The 23320-nt window shown below is 34.7% G+C and overlaps 1 protein-coding gene and 1 pseudogene across 1 annotated transcript in view; both read right to left on the bottom strand.

Annotated features, from left to right (window-relative positions):
- The window catches only part of DIAPH2 (diaphanous related formin 2), a 985476-nt gene that overhangs the window by 567937 nt on the left and 394219 nt on the right, over nt 1-23320 (bottom strand). The gene's annotated exons all lie outside the window — the stretch shown is intronic.
- On the bottom strand, nt 3868-3988 carry LOC133753938 (U2 spliceosomal RNA; annotated as a pseudogene).

Raw genomic sequence — 23320 nt, 5'->3', positions numbered from 1 at the left:
CATACTGGTGCAATACAAAAGTATATTTTATTTCTTAAACTGTTATAACTTATATAATCAAAGTGTTTACTTTAAAGTACTTTACAATTATATATTTTTTCTTTCTAACACAATTCTTCAGATAAGGGGTACTAGGTAAATCTAACTTATTAAGCTTGAAAAATTCATTATAATCATGGCTGGCCACCATTAATGTCATTCTACTTAAACTCTCCTTATTAAATGAACCATCTGAACTAGATGAACACAATGGAATCCATTTTCATTGGATTCCTCCTAACAATGCATGAAGTGATTTTCATTCAGTTATCAGTTTATAAGCTAATTGGTTTGCCAATATTTAATTTTCAGACTACCCTTATGAGAGGAGCAGGAATTAGCTAGCAGAATCCAGATAGATACACCAGCTTTTCCAACTTATCTTCAAATCTCTTCATTACTGTTCCTCATTTCCTAAAGACTGGCAGCTTAGTCTTTTTGTTCACTCTAACTTCTGTTGTGGTTTTAAGTGACTCCATCATCCACATCTAAGAACCATGTTCCTTCTTGGTTTCTTCACTTCTTCATCTCTATCTTTTCCCGAATTCAGCCTCAGCCATTCAATCCCTTGGTCATAGCCTAATAACCAGATATAACACGACCTCCAAAATCTCCATTCAATCACAGTATCTGATGATTGATGATTTCAGCTTAATTGATCAAGTAACCCTGATGAATCAATTACAAAGAGTCACTCCTCTACTCTTCTCATCCCCCATTGAGTTTAAATTGCATGGTCTTATAAATATTATATGATATTAGTAATTAGTATATAACTCCCACACTTGAGTACTCCTTCCACATAATGTTTCTATACTCTTTCCCAGGCCTGAACTTGAATAGTATTCTGAGACAGTAGTGTAACTAGGAGAAATGAGATCACTTTAAAATAATAATCCTCAATTTCAAATGAACATTCAATATTGTCCATCAATGATACAGCACTGCACTGATAAAAATTTCATATTTTAGGTGATCCATTCATCAACCAATGCCACACTATTTCTAAGCTACTAAGTGACTATATTCCTGCCTAACTCATGAGAAAATAGAATCCATAAAATGGAAACACCCTAATAATACCACCAGCAAACAATATCACATTTACATCACGTTGTTCTTCTCTATTACAAAAACAAAAAGGATCTTGCTATCAAAGGTAACATCTTGGGGGCAGTGTTGTGGCACAGAGGGTTAAGCTGCCCCTTACAACACTGGCATCACATATAAGAGTACCCACCGAGGTGCTGGATACTCTGCTTCTCATCCAAATTTCTGACAATGCACCTGAGAAGGCAGCGAGAGATGGCCCAAGTGCTTGATTCACCTCCTGGTAACCTCCGCCTTCTCCCTCCCTCTTTTCCTGCTTCCCATTCTCCCCATCTCCGACTCTACCTACATTTCTGCAATCTATACTTTATAGACTGTACAAGGGCATCAATCCTATATTTTCTTATCTTTTTATGCACATTATTTCATAAAGTAATTTCACCAGATATATTATTTGAATAACATTTATATGTTAATGATTTCAATTTTTTAAAGATTTATTTATTTATTTGCACGGAGTTAGAGAGAGGCAGAGAGAGAGAGAAGAGAGGTGTTCCATCCGATGGTTCACTCCCCAAATGGCCACAACGGCCGGAGCTGCGCCAGTCCGAAGCCAGGAGCCAGGAGCTTCTTCCAGGACTCCCACATGGGTGCAGGGGCCCAAGGATTTGAACCGTCTTCTACCACTTTCCCAGGCCATAGCAGAGAGCTGGATCGGAAGTGGAGCAGCCAGGTCTCAAACCAGAGCCCATATGGGATGCCGGCGCTTCAGGCCAGGGCATAAACCCACAACGCCGGCCCCAATGATCTCAAATTGATATAGCTTGCTATGAATGACCCTTGGAACTCCAAACTGAAAATCTGACTCCTTACCTAGCATCTGCATTATGATTTCTGTCTCAAAGATATATCAAATGTAACACTATCAAGGCCAAACTCTTCATTCCTGATTCTGACACTATTCAAATCTTCTTCTTCTCAATAAATGGCACCAGTTTTCTCTCTGTTGCTTCCTCTCTTTCTGCCTTTTAAATAGATAGACAGATAGATCTTTATCAAAAAAGGGGTCTAGCATTGTTGTGCTTTGGGTTAAGCCACCAACTGGGACACCTGCATCCCCTTATCAGAGTACCAGTTCAAAACTTGGGTGCTCTGCTTCCAATCTACCTTCCTGCTAATGCACCTGTGAAGGCAATAGAAGATGCCCCATGTAATTGGAGACCCAGATGGAGGTCCTGGCTCCTGTCTTCAGTCTGAACCAGCCCTAGCTGTTGCAGCCATTTTAAGACATAAACCAAAAGATGGAAGATCTTCAAACACCCCCCCCCCCAAATGTCATGCCCTTCAAATAAATAAATCTTTTAAAATAAGTAAATGAGTTTAAATCTTTTAAATGAGTTTCAATCTTTTAAAATAAGTAAATGCCACCTTCTAGTTGCTGAGGTTAACTCAATCAAGATTTTTTTTTCTTGATTTTGTTTTGTATGCCAAAAATCCAATCTGTCAGCAAGACTCATTGGATCTATCCCCCAAATATATCCTCAAAACAAGCAATGTATAAAGCAAAAAAATTGAGAAAGAATGGACTGGTAAAGAAGGCAAAAATCCAGGAGGGTGTGGAGTCATGACAATGAACTTAACAATTTTCCCTAAGAAAGGGAGTGGTCAACTGTACCAAATGTTGCTAAGAGGCAAAAATAACAACTGAGAAACAGTGAAGGGAGTTTTGAGAAGGGTGCAGTGATGAGAATGGAAGTTTAGTTGGATTAGACTGAAGAGAGTGAGATGAAAATGTATAGAAAGGGACTAATAGACTAGATAGATTTTTTTCAAGAGGTTTTACTCTGAAAAATAGAGATGAGGGACTATTTGGAAAGAACTATAGGGTGAAGTGTGGTTCCTTTTATAGAGAAGAGATATTAGAACATAGCAAGGTACTGCTAAAAGAATCCACAAAAGAAAAAAAAAATGTGGTATGAAGGAAGGAGATGCAAACCAGTGCACAAGTGGACAGGTTGTTCTTCCATAAGTACAAATATTCTTTTTGCCTACAATGGATATAGACACTAGGCAATTGGTAGAGTTAGCAGAAGAGGATAAAGGGGCTCTTGATTAAATGTTTCTACATTTGTGAAGAATTATGAGGTTAGGTTATTAGGGTTATTTGTGTATCTTTATGGATTTGTATGGTATATGCTTTGGCAATTGAGAGAAGAGCACAAAAAAGCTAAAGAGAAAACATGCAAAATAATGTTAAAGAACAAGAAAGGGAAAACACCAGGAAATTTACCATATAGCATTGAATGTCTATTTGGTCATGTGTAAGATTAGAGCAAATAATGCACATACAAGCCAGTGTAGTGCACAATTATAATTTCTTATTTTACAGCCAAATATTATGGAGGATAAAAACAACATTGCATACTTCTTTGTTGTGTGCTCAAGTAGAAAACATTATTATAATGGTTTACACATCAAATGATACTCTTGTAGATAAATAAGCTTTTCATTTTTCTTTAAACAAGTCTATTTCTCTATAAAGATATCAAATATTAATTTGAAGATATAGACTTATGCAATTAATCTTGAACTGTGGTAAAAAACTGTACCCATTTCAAGCAAGTTTCTATTATTCTGTGGTTCGCCATTATATGACCAGAAAGAACAATGTCTTAATGTCAAGAGTATTTATTTAAAATTATATTAGGTGAGCAGTTGTATTTACAACACCAGCAGCACTGGCTGAAATTGTTTGCCTTCCATTTAGCATTTTAATTTAGAGCTTTCTAAATGCAGATTAGGGAAAGAAAGTGTCTCATCACCAGATAGTATACAGATTCTTTTAAACTGATAAGAACAGATACTACACTTGATCTTAGCCAAAAGGCTGAGAAGCAATAGTATATAGATTCTTTTAAAAATATCTCAATTGTGTTAGTAGTGCTATTTAATGGTAGTATATTTACATGCAACTTTCATGCATGGTTCTCAAAGTACTTAACAAGTATTAAAAGCATGCCCATAATTCCCTCATACAAAATCTCTACAATGTTGCCATTAAAATAATCCTCCAGAAAAGGCAATATATTACTATTTTTATATAAAGTAAACTGATTCTGGCCAAGAAACATTCCCAATAAATGAAAATAAACAATATCAGAATCTATGCCCCTAACCAACCCCCACCCCCATCATTACCACCAGGATATAAATATGAAATAAATGCATGAAAGTTAAAGGAACATAATCTATAAAACTTGCTCTACTTTGGTCTTTCAATTCTTGACTCCATTTTATTTCAGGGCAATTAAAATACAACTTGGGCTAAGTAGCACAAAGAAGTTTTCAGAGTCCTTCTGTCAAGCAAAGATAGAAATAGTTGGAAAGGTAAAGCTTTTTTTGGAAAAATAATTAATCATAGGGTATTTAAGAGTTAAATGCTAAAATGGATGAAGCTTTCTCATATTCACAAAGAGGCATATACTCTTTTGAAAAATTACCAATAGTGAAAACATTTCTAGTAGACGTACTCTTCATAAACAAAAAGTTCTGACCTTTTATTTTAATTAAAAAATGTCCATATGGTCAATTTTTACTCTGGATAAAACAAAATAAAACAAAATAAAGTAAATTTGAACTATCAGAATTGATGTCCATATTTTAATATACAGATATTCCTAAATAAATGTTCCTTATAAATCCACACTCCAATATGTTTTTTTAAAAGTTTCATTTATTTATTTATTTATTTTTGAGAGGCAGAGATACCAAATTTTATATATATATATATATATATAGAGAGAGAGAGAGAGAGAGAGAGAGAGAGCACTCATCTGCTGTTTTGACTCCTTTATATATATATATACATATATATATATATATTATTTGACAGGTAGAGTTATAGACAGAGAGAGAGACAGAAAGAAAGGTCTTCCTTCCATTAGTTCACCAACCAAATGGCCACCACGGCCAGCACTGCGCCAATCCGAAGCCAGGAACCAGGTGCTTCTCCTGGTCTCCCATGCAGGTGCAGGGGCCCAAGCACTTGGGCCATCCTTCACTGCCTTCCCAGGCCACAGCAGAGCTGGACTGGAAGAGGAGCAACTAGGACTAGAACCCGATGGCCATATGGGATGCCGGTGCCACAGGCGGAGGATTAACCAAGTGAGCCACAGCACCTGCCCCTCCAACATGGTTTTAAAAATAAAAGCATCTTCAACAGATTTTATATCTACTTAAAGCAGCTGGTTAAGAAATGGATCTGTTTTGATATATTTTAACCAAATTTTAGCACTCTTTTTCAATTCTTTTTCAACATAGACTTACTTAAATTTTGTTACAATGTCAATTTATGTAGCAAATACAACAAACAAGATGATAAAAAGCAATAGTTTCTCCAAGTTAGTGACAATAATGGTTTCATTTCTTTGACTCTTAAGGGACTATCAAATTTGAACTGACCTCCCAAAACAGAAATACACAAAACTAGTAGTATCAGGCTATCCAACACACACACATATACAGACACACACATGAGAAAAGCTGGTGTTACAATAGTAAAACTCAATTCCTGATTTTGAAATGTAACACAAAGACATTTTGATCAGGTGCTGGAATTGTGGCCTAATGGGTTAAGCTGCTGCCTGCAGTGCTGGCATTCCATAGGGACTGCTCCACTTCTAATTCAGCTCTCTGCAAATGGCCTGCTAAAGCAGCAGATGGCCCAACTGTTTGGGCCTCTGCACCCATGTGGAAAACCAGGAGAAGTTCCTGGCTCCTGGCTTCAGCCTGGCTCAGTCCAGGCTGTTGCAGCCATTCAGGGAGTGAAACAAGAGGATGGAAGATTTCTCCCTCTTTGTCTCTCCCTCTCTAAGTCTGCCTTTCAAATAAATAACAATTTTTTTTTAAAAAAAAGGTATTTTGATCAGACTTCATTGTCAATAAGTGATATGTCTATTTTCTGTATTTTTATCTGGTAACATTAGCACTAGGCTGATATTCACTCAATGAAAACACATAATTCAGAAGCCTAAGAGAGAGAAAACAAAATATTAGCTTCTCAATTCATAGAGAATGAGGATTGTAGTTCCACATTTACTATGAAATTTTTCCAAAGCAATCCAAAAGCCATGAAATCTGTTATGATCAATAAATTCATGTAAGAAACATTAGAGAGGTACTTATAGCTCAAGAAGATCTTTGGTTTGGTCTATTACAATATGATTGTCATTGTCACAAAAGATTCTAAATAGTGAGTAATAGCAGAGTGTATTATTCTATTTAATCATACTAATATCCATATAAGAACAGTATTATTATCATGATTCAGAAGAAACAGATTCAGCGTGTTTTAAGAAAAACTACCCCTGGTTGCATAGCAGCTAATATTTAGCCATTATTTATTTTTAAGAGTTATTTTACTTACTTGAAGGCAGAGTGACAGAGGGGGAGAGGAAGAAAGATCTTCCATTACCTGATTCACCCCTCAAAGTGCCACAGTGTCTGAGGTTGGGCCAGGATGAAGCCAAGAGCCAAGAACTGCATCCTGGGCACCCACATGGGTAGCAGGAGCCCAAGCACTTGGGCCATCTTTGGCTGTCTTCCTAGGCACATTGGCAGAAAGTTTGCTGGAAAGCAGAACAGTCAGGACTCACACTGGCCTCAGATATGGGCTGCTGGCATCACAAACAGTAACTTAATTTGCCATGCCACAATGCCAGCCTCAGCAGCTATTGTTTAAACTCAGCTCTTCTGATATCAAATCATATGTTCTCAATTAAAAGCTTAGAAAAATGGTAATAACTAACCTGTACCATAGTGCTAGTTGGCAGATTAGATAAGAAATAGGAAATTGTGCTAATGTCTAGCTTAGGGGCATTACTGCCAGCTGGTCAGTGCATGTAATCTTTTAAGGAGAAAAAGAATGAAAGACTTAGAAAGTAACATGAATTACTCAATTAAGTCTACATTTATCATCTTTATTTCTGCTGTTATTTATTGACTTATTTATTTGGAATGCCTTGTGACAACAAAAAAACTCATGTTTGACTCACCAAAGAAAATGTACTAAAAATCTTTCTCACTAATCAGTAGCTTTATGGCAGAAAGTTTATAAGTGAAAATTCTTGAAGTCAAAATTTCCCATTAACTTACACTTTCTCAGAATCAACAAACAATTAGTTCTAAGAAAAATACTGCTTTGCTAAATACCTCTGTCTACTTCTAATAAGGAAGACATAAAAGAAATATCCATCACAAACAGGGAAACGCCCAAAACAGCCACCAGTTAAAATAGCTCCCCATCCCATCTCTGCAAATAATGTCTGAAACATAACTGACACATCTGTTTGAACCGAGATAAACAACATGATTATCTTCTTAGAATTATATCTATGTGGTACATGAAGTCTATTCTCTTTATATTAATAATTTTTTTTAAAGAAGAAATTCTAAACCAGTAATCAGTTGGTTATCATACTGTTTTGTCAGGAAAGGATTTTCGTCCTTGTAAAACCTTTCCTCACACATTATCTTATTTCATCACTGAAGGTTTATAGGCTTGCAACTTTCTGTAGCATATGTAGAATGCCTAATCAGAAGAAGCACTTAAGAAGGATTACTGCAAACATGTATGAACAAAATGAGTTAATGGATGAGTGAGCCAAAGAGATAACAATACTGTCATCAAAGGATAAATCAAGCATCAGCACATGGCAGGCAGAACGTTATGCATTTGTCAAAAACTGTACCACATAAAAGGGTGAATCTTCACATAAATTATGGACTTGAAGGTTAATAATAATTTATCAATATTGGTTCATCAACTGTAACAAATGTGTCACACTAATGCAAAATGTTAATGAAATTCTGTGAAGGGAAGTAGGCTATAATGAGAACTCTGAATTTTACTTTAATTTTATAAAGCTTAAAACTGTTCTAAAAACTAAAGTCTTATAAAAAATAAACTTTATACCTGGCTAAGAAGCTAACCTCTTTATTATTATTATTTTATATAACCTTTTCATTATTATTTTACAAACAGTGAAAAGAAAAAGAAGGAAAGAAATGTTACATTTCCAATGAAAGGTTATAGTCATCAAAAGAAAGATTAAGGAGAGAAAAACTATGAACATCATATGTATTATTTATTATTTTGATTTCTAAAATCTACCAGCGCAAAAGTGCCTCCAGCAACATGTATAAAAACTTGCCAATCTACATATTAAAATGAAAGCCCTTCAAAACAACCCAAATACAAATGAAGAAAGCTAGGGTATACATGAAAGTACATGCAATAAAAGCACAAGTTTAAAATCATGGGAAAAGATAAACCACCTAGAGGCATGTTTTCTCAAAGCCCCAACATCTGATGATGTGAGCTACAGTCCTGTCAGGTCAGGAGAGAATAATATATTTCATCTGAGGGTTCAACACATTCCTAGTCTACAATCAGTCCAACATTTCAAGCTGGGAAATGATATTTAAACAAAACCGTTGTGAGTCCAATAAGTTCAGTAGCACTCAAATTGACTGAGCTATGTTTTGTTAAGTGATATAAACTGTGAAAAGCACTTTTATCTCACTATGTTAACAAACATGTACATGTGTTTCTCATAATAATGCTGTAGAACACAACCACAGACACTACAATCTGAGAAAAATTCTCAAATGGCTAGATTATTTGCCAAATCTCATCCTACAAAGTTTGTGACAGAAAAGAATCATAAATAAATTATGCAATAAAAACACATGCTGGGTTTATTAGATCAAGAACCTATTATGCTATCACAAAGTAGAAATTAAATGTGTAAGTGAGATCAATAACCACAAAGTCTCTATAACATAATGTAGCTGCCAGGGAATCAACTGCGTTGCTTCAGTAAAGACTGTGTCTGAAAAAGCAAGCAAAGCAGAGTCCCTGGATCTGACTCACTTACACAGTGACACTTTCAGACCAGATCTTTAAGGCCACTTTCCAATTCCATGTGCTTTGGTTTTATGACATAGATGTAACCTGCTTAAGTTTTAGAAAACTTGCAAGTTCTCCATGTTTGCATAGAGTTCTAAGCCAATAGATGTCTAATGATAAGGAGCTCCTCCCATAAAGCAGAAGTTGGCTCAACTCCAACCACAAATATAAAAGTTAGAAGTAGACTGAAGTCCTGCCAAAAGACTGTCACAGATGGAGACTCAGGAAGGGGAATATGAAAGTAACAAATCTAGCTCCATTTGAACAGAAGCCAGGGATAATGAATAGCATTACTTTTATAATTTCTCTTGAGTCTATATTGCAATTATTAAACTCTTCTCCATTTCTCTGAAGTAACTAAAGTGAAACTACTCTATCTAAAAGGGACATTACAATTTAACTATTTCTACCAACTTTACACAAAACAAGAACACTAACAACAACTCTGGTTAATTTAAAACTATGTTAAAACACAATTAAAAGGGAAAAAACTTTTTTTCTCTTTCTAAATCACTCCTCATGATTGATTCCTTTGGTAAAGACATTTAGTACCCTCAAAGTGTTGAATCCGATCCTTTCTAGCTCCTGGCTGGAAATACATATTCTGGAATATAATATCCCATATTACCATATTTAAAATATCAAGATGATAATACCTAGAACATGTCTAATCCAAGAGACTGAAATCAAATGACTTATTAATTCAGCTGATTGGTTGTAAGAAAGATAACTACTGTTCCCTACCTTGTATATTTGAGAATTTGTAGAAAATAGGTAAATAGTCATTTGATACCATTTATAATATGCAATTTCTTTTCTGCTCCAGAAATCAAGACTTTGCAAAATAAAAAAGTTGAAATACTATTTTAAAATTCTATATACAGTGTAACTCCTGAATTTCTCTTCATTAACTTCATGCAAAAATCATTCCCAATAATGAAGGAGTCTCATAGATCAAGACTACTTATATGAATGTATTCATATTTCATGCTGATTAGTCCCCATACACGTAATCTCTTTCCCTAGTGTGTCCAGTACATGTGTCTCTGTCCTAGATTGCTCATTAAATCTGCTATAGTTCATTTGAGCACTGCATTACTGAGACTGAATTAGACATTTTAGAATCCAAAGCCTATGATTCCTTCCTCTTGTGCATTTCTTATAAAATCCTACAAGCAAAGCTCTGGTACTATTGTAAAAATAATGTATCCAGTAGTCAATATGTTCTGTAAGTGCATAAACAAGGTTATCACAAAGGTAGACCAGTATCCTCAATGCCTCCATTGTGCATGCAGGTAATATACCTGCTATCTGACAAGTTTTGAAAAGTAGCAATCCTTACTCTTTTTAATGGAGACCTCTGAGACCAACAATATCTAGAAAAATACCATGCTCACTGTTACACAGAGATTTTTCCTAGATTAGTGTCTCCAGTCCACAGATGTGTGCATGCACACACACATACACATACACACACATATGCACACATTTTTTAAGTAACAGAAAGTGTTCAGTAGTTACAATGGTAATATATTCCTGCTTGAACTATAATGTTCTGAATCCAGTTCTTCATAAGTGACAGAAGGAGGTTATGCTAAAATAACACAGTGGTGCAGGGGTCTCAAGTACAGATTAATTTTTAAATCGTTACACGGCAGTAGTTTGATTTCTATCTTCTTTTTTTTAACTCCTATGTTATGAAAGAACGTTGCTGGAGGATGAAGTTTTTGACTTTTCTTTCAAAACCAGTTCTGTACAATCCCAAGGTAAGATATTTTGCAGACTTGACAATTCCACATTGATTTTCACTTTCCTATTTTTTTGAAACCCTAGGCTAACAACATTAAAAAATTGTGCCCTTTATGAATCATAATAGATCATTTTAAAGACCAATCTTTTATACATGTGTCTTTACTCATATGTTTGATACTGTTAACCATGTATACATATAAAAAAAGTTAACAGAAAACTTATTGGAGTAATTATAATTTTCACTGATTTGTACACCTAATTTCTGTATACTAACATTGCTGACCAAATGTTACCCAGCAAAACCCAAACCCTCTCATTTTTCATTTTTAGCAGTAATAAAAATATTTACCACTATTAAGTTGAATTCATAAAATAGTATTAACAGTAAAAAATGCATACACTTACAATGCTTACCCTACAAAAATAACAAAATCATGATTTCAGAATTTGTGTAAATTATTTAAATTTGAAATCTTTACTAAATTATCAATATCACAGAAGGTAGTAAGAAGCTGACTTTATGACATTTACAGCTGGTAGGATTGTTCCCTTCATACTCATTACTAGAACAAGTTAATTATAAAATATAAGGAGTTGTTATCAAAAGAACAAACTTAAATTACCTTGGTCCTCTAAATCTCTATTTTCTTTTGGAAGTCCTTTTGATTAATACCTTATTCATAACAATGATCATCAAGATGTGGATTTATGCAACATTTATAGTTTTAGAGCTTGGAACGTTGCCTTGATGCATCAATTTGTAAAGAAAAATTACTCATATGTACCACAAACTAACTGACCCTGAGGGAATCTACTAATCCTTGTGACTGATTTTTGATTTTCCAGCTCTTTTCTTTTAAACATCTTTATAAACAAGTATTTACTTTCGTGTTAAAATATTCAGATAACTCTTTACTGCTTTGTTTTGCTCGTGTATGAAAACTCTATGATTCATAAAGTTTTCTGTCTAGTTAAAAGAATAGAATACCAGTACTCATTTTAAGGAATGTGAGAGAGAGATACACACACACACATACAGAGAGAGAGAGAGAGACAGAGAGAGAGACAGAGAGAGAGAGAGAAACCTACAAGGACAGCAATACAGAAGTTAATGGTGATGACCTTTCTAAAAGGCATTTACCAGAACTCTAATGCAACTTAGTTTATTAAATATGATATTTTTCTGATCTCTAAAGCTTTTTATCTTACTTTGAAAAATAATGCATATTTTAAATATGAGGGTTCCAAATATTTAAAGTTGTTTAACTTGTTTTGTTTTCTAATTTTGCTCATAAAAATCTCACATTTTCATTTCTTGACAAAGAATGGATATTTAATCTAGATCTATCTATGGAAATGTAACTATATCAGAAGATCAAATATTCACATCAAAATTTTAATAGCATACTAGAAATTGTCTAGAAGAAAAACAAAAAAACCACTGTCCATGGCTAGCAGTGGATCTGAGACTTTCTAAATACAGAACCCAGTATCTTTGGGAAGGATACTATATAATGGTTTAAGCATATTCCTTAAGGGCATCATAGTGTTTTACTTCTGATTATAGCCTTTTGAATAGAGAAGGCCTTCAGTAAATGGTTCTGTGAAGCAGACAACTAATGACTCCAACAGAGACACTGAATTATTTGAGAAAAACATAAAACAACCAAAGCAGTCAGTTGTGTAAGTCAAACTTTCTTAAAGGAGTTTGATCCTTTAGGCAAAAACTAACAAGGTGCAAATAAAATAACTTTTAAAATATAAGAGAGAGGGAGGGTCGGAGAGTTGGGAGGGAAGAAGGGATTATCATTATGTTCTTAGAATTATATCTATGAACTACATTGAATCTGGTCTCTTTGTGTTAATATTATATTAATTTGGAAAAAATATCATAAAAAAGGAAAAAAAATCTAGTCAAAAATGTTCTACTGAACTTACATGAGTCCTTTTGCAATTGGAATAATCTCTTTCAAATTCCTTTTTTTACACCAAGACTTGTAGACTGTAGTGTTTAAGTGGAACATGGATGTAATAGAAAATATAAAAAAGGAACAAAGGTGAATATCACACCATCCTCCAAGAACTTAAAAATTAGGAAAACAAGACTAGAAAATAACCTACATATAATGGCTGTTGTTATATCCAATGGCATAAGAGTGACAGGGTCAAAGATTGGGTCAAAGTGACCCAGCCAACATGGAAAATTCCAATCAAGATGACAAAGAGAACCTTAGGAAATAGAAATATAATTTACTAAATTGAATAATATAATAGCCCTCATCAAGTTTTAAAAGTAAATTTTATACTTTCTACAACTATAGAGTATGTATCAACCTCTTATTCTTGCTACTTTAGTTTGGGTACTTGCAATGTCTTGCTTGTATTTCTACTGTAGTAAGTTCCAGTCTTATTGCTCTTCCTCAAAGCTAAATGTTCTTCCCCAACACCAATCTGGTTCCAAACATCTCTCATACCACAATCAGGGTGCTCTTTCTTTCTTTCTTTCTTTTTTAAGATTTATTTATTTGAAAGTTAGAGTTTCACAGAGAGGAGAGGCAGAGAGAGAGAGAGAGAGAGAGAGAGAGAGAGAGAGAGAGACAGGTCTTCCATCCGATGGTTTACTCCCCAATTGGTCACAACGGCCGGAGCCAGGATCCAGGAGCCTACTCCGGGTACCCCATGAGGGTGCAGGGGCCCAAGGACTTGAGCCGTCTTCTACTGCTTTCCCAAGCCATAGCAGAGAGCTGGATGGGAAGTGGAGCAGCCAGGACTGGAACCAGAGCCCATATGGGATGCTGGCGCTGTTAACCTGCTGCACCATAGCACCAGTCCCTCAGGGTGATCTTTCTAAAGTTTTAATCTGACAACATTATTTCTCAGCTCAACTTATTAATATTCTATGTTGCTTTTGGGAAACAAATCCAAACTCCTACATACTGCGAGTCAGGTCATTAGTGAGTTGATCCCTTCTTACATCTACAAAGCACACCTAGTTTTTACTGCTTTCTCTAGAAGTACACTACCAACCACCTATACCAAACAAGTTAGTTTCCTAAAAATACCATGATTTCTCAAACATTAACACATACCTCAGTGTGCATTTGTATTCACTTAGAATTTCTTTCTATTGCAATACTTTTTCAATTGGCTAGTTCCCATTAAGACTTTAAAATTGAAACCTGGCATCAACACTTGCTGGGAATTCTTGCTTGCTTATTCTGCTTTGAGTTCAGTGCCCCTTCTCACCTTTGTAGTCCTGTAGTATCACATTGGACTCTAATCTGGCATTTACATGTTATGGTGATAATCTATTTACCTACCTATTTTCCCCACTATCCTTGAATTCCCAAAGGACATTTTATTTCTTTACCCACAACACTCAGCACAATCCTAGAAGAAAAGTACACACTTAAGAAATGTATATTGACTAAAGAAAATAAAAAAGCAACCAGCACTTAAAATTAGCATCTTATTTAACAAACAGGATATAGGTGTAGACAGCTAACAAGTGGAATGAACAAAAAGATGAGAATATATTATGCTATAAACAACCCCCCCCCCTTGGAGAAGGTGGCAATGTGCTTTAAGGCTTATAGGGTTATGAATTTTTTCATTATTTCACCAACTTTCTACCTTGTATTATCAGAGTTTTGGTTTATTTTTTTCTCTACCATAGGTACTACTGAAAACAGAAGGTTATTCCTCAAAATTTTATCATTTTACATTCTAGTGAAACTACTTAAGGAGATTTCTTGTGAGGTTCCAGAAGTCAATAGCCTGCAGATAAAGAATGCTTCCCCAGAAGCACCTATGAACAATGGTTACAATGAATACCTAATATCCATCTAAGTGGTATAATTTGACCATGCTAATTAGGGCTGAAAAATGCTGCAAAGGATACTTAATCAGTGGGTCTGGGAAAGCCAGAAAAGTATAAAAAAGGTAAAAGAAGTAACAAATACTGAACTGGACAGATATTTTCAAGTCCTGAATAAAGTACTTTGGTCAACAAAATAGGAAGTAAAAATAATGCTCGACACTATGGCAAATAAAGGCAAGGAATCTCTAAACTACTGGCTTACTATATTAACATTACTTGAAGCATATGTTTCTATTCTCTAAAATTTAAGCCAAGACATAGTTTTGAGTCATTAGCCATTATCACCATGGTAGAACTGACACTACTGCATTTTTTCAGGGCCATAAAAAACAGTTCACTAAAAATCTACAAGCAAAAATGTATGTAGTTTTCTACTTAAAAATGAAACTAATGACAAATTATATGTATATCTAGTACATTATATTTGATTAGGGAGAGCAAATTGAGTAAGGCAATTTCAATCACATTTGGAAAACATGAGGGGAAACACTAAAGTCATTCTAAAAATATAAAGGTAAAAATAAGAGCTCTTTTTTCTGTGATTTGTGTATCTCACCTGATTCCCAAATACAGCTTATGGGTAGGCATGGCATAACACAACATATCACTGCTTGCATACCTTCAACTAAAATAATATTTTGTCATATTATTCTTAAATATAACCATGTGATTGGTGGGAGAAAAGGGAAAATAGTGGTCAAAATATAGCAAAATGTGACTTGTTTTTGCTGTGCTATTTCAAATATTCAACTATTTATTATTGATAGTCTTGTTAATTATACCTTTTAAGGACTTCTCAAAAACCTTTATTCTCCATTCCTAATACTTTATCTCCTCTTCTATGATGTTTCTTCAGATCTGAGTCATATTAATTGGGCAATACAGAGGTGGTCAGAAACTACATTAAGATATTTGCGTTTGCCTTCTACTTCCCACTGTATAGCCTTTAAGATAATTAATTAGATAGGATTTGTGTTTTTGTCAATGCTTTTTCTCAATGAAGGAAATGGGATGTATAAAACTATCAGAGAAGGTGATGATAATGTTTGGTGTGATGTTAAAAAGGAACCTGAAAAAAAAAGTAGCCAAAAACTGGTGAGGAGAAGATAAGTTGATCATCATAGAAATTGGAAGGCTAAGTAAGACAGTTTGTACCAAAAGGAGAAAAAGAAGGAGGACGTCCACATGCCAATATCAAAACTTACCATAAAGCTATAGTAACCAAGACATTTGTGTGCTGGTATAAAGACAGACATACAGATCAATGGAGTAAAATTGAGAGTCCAGTCCCTTACATTTGCGGTCAACGAATTTTGGATAAGGGTTCCAAGAAAATTATGAGAAAGAAAAATCTCAACAAATTATTCTGAAACACTAATACCCACATGCAAAAGGATGAAACTAGTTAAAACAATAAAACACTTCTAGGGAAATATAGGTGTAAATCATTGTGACCATGGATTAGGCAATATGTTCTTAATATGACATCAAAAGCACAGTAACTGTGAGAGAAAATAAATTGGGCTTTTCAAGATTAAAAACTTTTGTGTTTCAAAAGACACTATCAATAAAGTGAAAAGATAACCCAGAAAATGGAATGAGATATTTGAAACAACTCAACAGTAAAAAGAAAATTCAATTAAAAATGGGCAAAGGATCTGAATAGCTATTTCTGTAAAGAATATATTCAAATAGCCAACAAACAAATGAAGAGCTGTTCAACATCATTAGCCATTAGGAAAATGGAAATCCAAACTATATTACACTGCCTTATACCCATGAAGATAGCTACAATCAAAGACAGTAATAAATGTTACAGAGGGTGTGGAGACATTAGAACCTTTGAACATTGTTGGTGGGAATGTGAAATGGCACAGTCACTTTGGAAAACAGTTTGGTACTTTCTCAAAGTGTTAAAAACAGAATCACCATATGGCCTACAATTCCAATACTAGGTATATATTCAAAAGAATTAAAAGGAGACAATCAAACAAATACAGGGACATTAAAAAATAGCAACACCATCCACAATAGCCAAAAGGTAGAGGAGACCCAAATGTCCATCAAAAGATGAATGGATAAATAAAATATGGTGTATCACACATTGAAATATTGCTCAGCTATGAAAAAGGAATGAAGTAATGATACATGGTACAACATAGATGTACACCCAAAACATGCTTAGTACAAGAAGCTAGGCACAAAAGTCACAAATTGAGTAATTCAATTTATATTAAATGCCTAGAATTGTCTAAATTCAGAGAAATGAAGTACATTAATGATTTCTAGGGACAGGAGATTATGGATAGAGATGAAAGCAAGTGCTAATGCATTTCTTTAAAAATAGAAACAGAACAAATCAAGAAGGCTTTTTCAAGCAAAAGATGAAAAATCATAAAAAACAGCTCAAAAAAGGCTGGGAAGTAGTAACTGAGGCCACAGAGAGGGCAGTTTCATCTGACTTGCAAACATGGACTTCATGCTGCCAGGAAGCAGGGAAAGAGCCAAGTAGTAGAGAGACTGGATGTAGACCTAATATTGAAGATGATTGGCCATGAAAGGAACAAAGAAAAATCATCTAGATACTAGGACAATTAGGCACATTGAAAACAACTCCATGATCATTTTCAAAAATATTCTAAGGAATATTTTGGCATCATTACTTCTATAATAAAATTAATTTTCTAATACCTTAAGAAGATTAAAGTAATATTTATGCAAATGACCGAGCTTATATATGACATCGCCACCATTTTTTCAATAATACAGCTTTTTAAATTAAAAATCAAGTTTAGAACTTTTCCTATTATTGTTCTGAATCAATTACAATCCTCAAAATAAAGACCTAGATGTAATCGCAAGCAAAGTAAAAAAGAAACACAGGCAGACTCAATGTTTACAAGTGCCCTTGCTTGTCACAGGCTCTGGTTTCTTTTGGCGTCATTGGAATGCTACTCTTTATGTAGGTCCATTGTGCAGTGATGAATGAAATGGCTACTGATGCTTTCTAAATAAAAGACTCACTCTCCCTCCACAGAAGCAGGTGCTATCGAACAGCTACTGTTTGCACAGCGACTTTCCAGACAAAAACTTTACACAAAAGGAACATACAAATAATTCCTGGGAAGCCTCCTCTGTGCATCTCCTAGACAATAGCCCAGCTGCAGTAATGCCACATGTGTCATTTTTAAGGTCAGCTTGGTTTCTGTGCCTTTTTTAAAAAGCACTACTACAAGCATATTTATAAGACACACATCATATAGAATTGGACATTTGGGGTTATATTTCATTATTTGATGAATGCCTTAGTATCAGACCTTTATTACACACAATCTTTTGGCTGTTGGTGTTTACAGCTTTAACACAATTATGTATTGACAAGAAATATCTTTATAGCACTTTCTCTAGCACCCACCATATTTTAGACTAATCTATTATTTTAAAAGGTAGCAGTTGCATATACTTTACTTACTTTGCAAAAGGAAGGATTAGATTTGCAGCTTCTAAAAATACCAAGTGATATTATTATTGATCATAATTCAAGAATGCACACTAAGGACTATGTTATTTCTAATTTACTTCTGCATGTAATTTGCATAAATGTTTGCAGTTCTATACCTTAATGGTCTCAGGAAACCTCTTTAAAATAACAATCAGAATGAATAAAGGTACAGATGACACTTAGGTTTCTATCTGAAGTTGTATCAGTGGGTTTTCTTATTCACTTATTTCAATACTAACCTAATTTCTGTAGAAGCAGGTGTATGTAAAAGAAATTATAGTATAAAATAGCAGTGCTATCCTGAAAGTCAGAGGAAGGAAAATGAATGGGAACTTATGGGTTTTTGTTGTTGCTTTTTAATAATGCTAGAACACTGGTATGCTTTTTAAGAAGCATTATCAACATTAATTCATACGGGGCAAGTCCTCATATAAAATAGATAAGGGAAAATCAGAAGAACTCTAAAAGGAGGCTAAAAAAGAAACTATCTTCTACACGTGAGACAACACAGCTATGTTGCATACAATCCAGTAGTCAATTATCAGAAGTCTGAAGAGGAAGTTTGATATCAGAAGTTTGATAATTTGAAGAAAAATATTTTTCCAAGCAGTTAGTAGAGAGTAAGAATGTAGAGTAGCAGTTCTTAACCTAAACGTAGAACTGAAAGATCAAGAGAGCCACCTGCAGTTTGAAATCCAGAAATATGAAAATTCCTCTCACCCTTTATTTAAAAGCAGGGTTTCTGGGGATAAGGCTTCGAGATGTCTGGATAGAGTTGGATAGAATTGGTTAGGAAAACAGTGCAGTATAACGCAGATACACTGTAAAAACATTGCATTTTGAGTTCTCAAATCCTCTCAAGCTTAGTGTTTTGTTCTTTTACGATTATATTTTAATACACTCAACAAACGATTGAAACATTTATTGAGCACATAATATGTGGATTATATTTCATTTCTTATCCAAATGGCAGCTGGACTTGTATTATAAACGATATTTCCCTATCAGCTATGCAATCTTATTTGTTCTCATAAGAGCAACCTTTGAAATTTTGGGGTACTATCAAAAGATAAAGTTATGTTTTTTTAAACATTTTCAACCTTTGATTACACGGTTCTCAAAATACTTTTAGTCTCTTGATCTCCTTTTGGGTATCATAATGTACTCATGGTCTGTATCAAATATACCACCAAATTTGAGGGTACTTCAAAATGTTTGGGGAAAAATTTAATAGCTAAGTTTATTTTGGGGCAAAAATCTTCTGAAAGCCATGAAAAGATTTTTCATAATACACATTATCCATGAAATTTTGAATCCTCCTTGTATGAATGGATTTCAAACTTTTTACACCAAAACGAACTTATCAAATTCGACTTTCCATGAACTTTTTGAAGTACTCTCATAAATGGACACCAGTTAATAAAGTTTTTGGGAGAGAGAACAATCAGAGCCAGTATTGTGGCATAGTATGTTAAGCTGCCACCTGGGACACCAGCATCCCATATGGGTTCCAGTTGGAGTCCTGGCTGCTCCAGTTCCGATCCAGTTCCCACTGGCAGTTGTGGCCATCTGGGGAGTGAACCAGCAGGTGGAAGATCGCTCTCTTTCTCCCTCTCTCTGTGTAACTCTGACTTTCAAATAAATAAATCTTTTAAAGAAGAGAGAGAACAGTCTATATTGTATCATACTTGCTGCACATACCTAAGTCTTTGTGAGATTCTAGATTCTAAGGATACCAACATATCATCGGGGGAAGAGGTTATTTCCTAATTGTGGCTTTCACAATGGAGGAGAATTTCTTTCCCTTCAGACTGAGGAAAAGGCTGGCAGAAATCATTTGGAAGTCTGTTCTACCATTTATCAAAATTATTATATTATTTCCAAACTGTTAGAAAAGAAGAAAATTTAGAGATTATTATTGCATTTTCACTTGAGCTTTGGGTAGGTAACTCTGGAGTCTGGAGCTGAATCTATTAACTGTTCATAAAACCTAACATGAAACAATACTAACACTGTTGTCACCACAAGTAAATGTTCTCCCTAAAGCTATATTTCAGCTTTCTCCAGAATAACAACATCTCCCCAAATTCCAGGTATTAGAAAAATAAAACACAGGGAGTATTGCCTAAACAACAGGAGCCTGCTGGTATGTTAAAGAAGTGGTCAGAGTTGATAAACTGATCAGTCTTTAACAGATAAGGTCATTTCCCACGTGAGAAATGAATGTGTTATTTTTCGAAGGAAATCAAGAATAATTAGATTTTATTCAGATAGTGGTCATCCAGCTTTCATATTAGCTAGCTGAATTGTTCCTTTAACTTTTCCCATCACATCATACTCAGGAGAAATAAAAGGAAATATAAACAAACTATTCAAGTCTGCTACTACAGTATATCCTTGCTAATTTTACGTTAGAACACAACCCTCCCACCTTTGCCCATGCCCAGCACTAATAGGGTTGTTGGAGAGAGGGCAAAACTGCATTTGAATGAAGGAGTGATAAATGACTGACCCACAAAGAGACTACTGTCTTCTGGACCACACAGACTGAAGCGGGAAGGACCCGTATCTGCATCTCTTTCAGAGATACTGGATCTGGAATATATGAGGTTCCCTTGAAGGTATTGTTAGTTAACCAGACACCAAGAAGTCTCAAACTATCTTTTTTTTTTTTTTTTTTAAGAAATTTATTAACTTATTTGAGAGGCAGAAAATGAGACAGAGACATAGACAGTGAGAGAAGGAGAAGTCTGCCATCTGCTGGTTCACTCCACAAATGTCAGCAACTGCCTGGACAAGACTGGGTTGCAGCCAGGGGTGGGAAACTAAATCTAAGTCTCATCTAGGTGGTAGGAATCCAACTACTACCACTGCCTCCCAGGTCTTCATTGGCAGGAAGCTGGAGCCAGGATCTTAAGCTGGGCATCAAACCCAGGTACTCTGATATGGGACGGGGGCATATTAACTGGTATCTTTACCATTAGGCTAAACGCCCACCTGCCCCTTGCCACTTTGACGAGTTTGAAACTATTAATAACATTAAAAGTGATATAATATTTATATAAAAATCCATGTACAAAGTAGAAATATTTTCTAAGTAAAATTCCTAAATATAAATGAGCAGTATAAAGATTCCTAATCCACTTTGGTTACTCCATACAATCCCCTGTGTGTTGATATGTAAGGAAAGTTCTATGACATTGACTTTTTAAAAAATTTCACATATAAGTGAGACCATACAGAATTTGTCCTTCTGTGCCTGGCTTATTTCATTAAGCATGATCCAGTCCCATACATGTTGATAAAAATGACAGCATTTCATTCTTTTTAAAGGTTGTATAGTATTCCACCATGTATATATTCTACCATTCCTTTATCCATTCATCCACTGGTTATTTAGGTTGTTTCTATATCTTTGTTATTGTGAATAATGCTGAAATAACCATAGGAATGTAGGTACCTTTTGACATACCAATTTTAATTCCCATGAACATATATCCAGAAGTAGAATTGGTGGATCATACAGTAATTCTATTTTTACTTTTTTGAAGAACTTCCATACTATTTCCCAAAAATGACTGTACTAATTTACATTCTCATCAACAGTCTAGTAAGGTTTCCTTTTTCTCTACATCTTCATCTATACATGTTATCATTAATCTTTTTGCTAATAGCCATTCTAACTTACACATAACTCAAAATGTCACACTGTTCTCCCTACTTACATATAATTATTGTCAATTAAACAATTAAAAAATTTCAGTCTCATTGTTCTGCAGATGGCTTGCATTTCTTCATAAACTAATGCTAACCTATACATTTTCAGATAGTCTATAACTTGTAAGACTTAATGATATATATACATTTTAAATGGCTGCTTATCAATTGGTATTTATGCCAACTGAAATCTGATTCAGTTTAAATAATTATTCAGTTTAAAAGCAGATTCCTCATTTTTAGCTATGCTTTAATGAAAAACATTTTATGTATAATACCACTGCCAAGATAAGGCATTTAAGTTGTTCATCTATACAGGTAAAAAGTAGATTACAAATAAAACATAGACTCTAAAAAATCATTTATCACCATAGTATAACCTTTCCTCTTAATGGTTACACTCATTAATTCTACAGGAAACAATTGAGATTTGCTTCTAATATGTTTTCAAAAATATTTAATAATAGGAGCCAGTGCTGTGGTATAGCAGTTTTTGTTTTAAGATTAATTTATTTTAAAGGCAGAGTTTAGGGAGAGAGGGAGAAAGAGAAATTCCTCTGAGTCTCCCATGTGGGTGGCAAGGGCCCAGACTTGAACCATCTTCCACTGACTTCCCAGGTGCATTAGCAGTGAGCTGGATCAGAAGTAAAGCAGCAGGGAGAGGAACTGACACCCATTTGGGAAGTTGGTATCGCAGGCAGCAGCTTAACCTTCTGAGCCATAACACCAGCTCCAGCATAGTAGTTTGACACTGGTTGTAACATCAGCAGCTCATATCAGAGTACCAGTTTGACTCTTGACTACTACAAGTCTGATCTACCTCCTCCTGATATGCCTGGAAAGGCAGCAGAGCATGTCCCAAACTTGGGCCCCTGCAACCCATATGGGAGACCAGGATGGAGCTCCTGGGTCCTGGCTTTAGCCTGCTCTAGCTCTGCCTATTGGGAGTGTGATGGTTCTCATTTTCTTTCTCTCTGCCTTCCAAATAAATACATCTTTTAAAAATGTTAATATTGCAATGATTAAAATGTATGGAAAAGTTAATCATATAATAAAAGAAAATAGAAAATGAAATACACACTTCGGTAATTTTTTTCACTTAATTGAATGTCCTACAAGTCAAGAAGAATTAATATTAAGATAAAGGGGTTAAGAAAATGTGCTATAGAGCCAGACTACTTGGATAAAAACTCTAGCTCTTCCACTCACAACCTGTATGACCTTAGTCCAGTTACTTAAGAATTACATTTTACTTTTCTTATGAGGATAATATTCATTTTCCCTATGTTGCTACAAAAAATTAAATGAGTTCATAAACAGAAACATTTAGATGAACCTCTAGCATGTTGTAGGCACCAGATATGTGTTTGCTTTTATCACAGTTACAGACTTTAAAATGATTTAAATCAAT

This window comes from Lepus europaeus, chromosome X, assembly GCF_033115175.1.
Source record: "Lepus europaeus isolate LE1 chromosome X, mLepTim1.pri, whole genome shotgun sequence".
Taxonomy (NCBI): Eukaryota; Metazoa; Chordata; class Mammalia; order Lagomorpha; family Leporidae; genus Lepus; species Lepus europaeus.
This window is presented reverse-complemented; position numbering and strand designations above follow the sequence as displayed.